Source organism: Hypanus sabinus, chromosome 18, assembly GCF_030144855.1.
Source record: "Hypanus sabinus isolate sHypSab1 chromosome 18, sHypSab1.hap1, whole genome shotgun sequence".
Taxonomy (NCBI): Eukaryota; Metazoa; Chordata; class Chondrichthyes; order Myliobatiformes; family Dasyatidae; genus Hypanus; species Hypanus sabinus.
Genome location: NC_082723.1, coordinates 26,635,460 through 26,638,027, shown reverse-complemented (window position 1 = coordinate 26,638,027; position 2,568 = coordinate 26,635,460). Strand labels below are relative to the sequence as shown.

Sequence of the window (2,568 nt, the reverse complement as noted above, 5' to 3'; positions counted from 1 at the left end):
CACCTTACAGGCAATGGCAGAATTGAACCTGGGTTGCTTGAACTGAACTGGCATTATGCTAATCAGTACATTACTGTGCCATCGTTTATGTCCACATTTATTATGGCAACTGTGCATGTAAAATCTATCACAAGGTAATTATTCTTCCTCTTGTGATTGAAGTGCTACATAGAGTATATAATGCAATTTTACTTAGACTATTTCCTGTATAAATGGAACATTGGGAAAAGTACATGTGGACATATCACCTGACATATTCTACAAATTTTATTTGATGGTAACACAAACAATGGTGAATGTTCTTTAAAGTTCAAAGTAAATTTATTATCAGAGTACATACATGCCACCATATACAACCCTGCGATTCATTTTCTTGTGAGCGTATTCAGTAAATCCAAGAACCATAATAGAATCGATGAAAAACAGGACAGACAAAAAGCAAAAGATAAAGCAAAAGCAATTCTTTTACTTATATGAGAAGTTTCCAACTGGGAAGAGACCACTTTGTACAACATTCTAACACCCCACCTCTGTATGTTATCACTTTACCTCTCTCCACAGTTTGGTTCAAAGTCCTCCCCTGGAAACCTTTTGTTATCATTGTATGAAACAATTCTGCTGAACTCACCATTTATTTGCCTTCCCTTGTTTTAAAATTACACCTATTTTACCCCTTCAGTTCTACCAAGTAATAGAGAGCGTTGAAGAGGGTTGATTTATACTGCGTTTGCGGACTTACAAACAACCCAGACAAGATGGAAAGAAGTGAGGAAAGGTGAGTATGAGGATCTGGAATTGGTGTTGGCTGTCCCCACCCACCTACTTTCCCCCTCACCCAGCTTCATCTTCTAGCTTGCACCCCTTCCTGCCTCTTCTCCTTATTATTCTAGCTTCTTCCCCCTTCCAGTCCAGTTCTGATGAAGAGTCTGGCCTGAAGCACCAGTTGTTTATTCCTCTCTGTAGATGTCACTTGACCCATTGAGTTCATCCAGAATTTTGTGTGTGTTTCCAGCATCTGCAGAATCTCTTGTGCTTACAAAAGAAGAGGTTCAGTACTCTAGGACTTCATTTCCTGGAAGTCAGGGGATTGAGAGGTGACCTGACAAAGCTGTCTAGATCATGAGGGGGATAGGCAGGGTGAAAGTATGTTTCTACCTCTGAGGGAGGGAGTGTTAAAAACAAGCAAGCATAGGCTTAAGATCAGGAGCTTTTTTAAGCAGCACATACTGTATACAGACATTGGAATGATACAAAGAAGATTAGCATGGCCCCTGCAGAAGGATGACATGAAAATTTGTGAAGTGTCCAATACTTTTCAGCTTTGTTCTATTGTCATGAAACAACAAATTTCACTTCCTGTAAGACAGTGATTATAAATCTGATTCTGATTTAAATGGGACATCAGGGCAGCTTCTTCATGCCAAGAGTTATTGGTATTTGTAATTAGCTGCCAGAAATAACAGCTGAGATAGGCATATTAGCAACAATTAGAAACCATCTGGATAAGTACATAGATATGAGAGGTTGAGAGGACTTGGCGCCTAACGTGGGCAGATGGGACTAATTTTCTGGGCAATACTGTCCTCATGGACAAATTTGACTAAAGAGCCTGCTTCCATTCTGCAAGACTTTCAGACTCTAAAATAGGTACTGATATACTTATTTTGAAGTCATTTTTGACGGACTCATTGCTAGTTAGAGTGCCTTGTGTCTTGTCATGTTATGATATGAGTTCAAAGTTCAAAATAAAATTTATTATCAGAGTACTTACATTCATCACTCACAGCCCTGAGATACTTTTTCTGCAGGGTTGTATGTGGTGACATGATTAGAAATTTTACTTTGAACTTAGACCATAAGACATTGGAGCAGAATTAGGCCATTCAGCCCATTGAATCTGCTCCACCATTCCATCATGGCTGATCCCAGTTCCCACTCAACCCCATACACCTGCCTTATACATCGTATCCTTTGATACCCCGACCAAACAGGAAATGATCAACTTCTGCCTTAAATATACCCATGGACTTGGCCCCCGCCATAGTCTGTGGTAGAGCATTCCACAGATTAACTACTCCCTGGCTAAAATAAATTCCTCCTTAACTTTGTTCTAAAAGGTTGCCCTTCAACTTTGAGGCTGTGCCATCTAGTTCTGGATACCCCCACCACAGGAAATAACCTCTCCATCCTCCCTATCTAGTCCTTTCAACATTCAGTAGGTTTTAATGAGATTCCCTCACATTCTTTTAAATTCCGGTGAGTACAGGCCCAAAGCTGCCAAACACTCCTCATATCTTAACCCCTGCTTTCCTGGAGCCATCCTCGTTAACCTGCTCTGAACTCTCTCCAATGATAACATATCCTTTCTGAGATATGGCACCCAAAACTGTTGACAATACTCCAACTGTGGCTTGATTAGTGTCTTATAAAAACTCAGCAGTATCTCCTTGTTTTATATTCCATTCCCCTTGAAATAAATGCCAACATTACATTTGCCTTCGTTACCACAGACTCAACCCGTAAATGATCCTTGAGTTTTGCACGAGGGGTCCTAAGTTCCTCTGCACC

General features: G+C 40.4%; 1 pseudogene; it reads left to right on the top strand.

Annotated features, from left to right (window-relative positions):
• The first annotated feature begins 1,215 nt into the window (after positions 1-1,215).
• LOC132377548 (U6 spliceosomal RNA) lies at positions 1,216-1,316 on the top strand (annotated as a pseudogene).
• Positions 1,317-2,568: the final 1,252 nt, after the last annotated feature.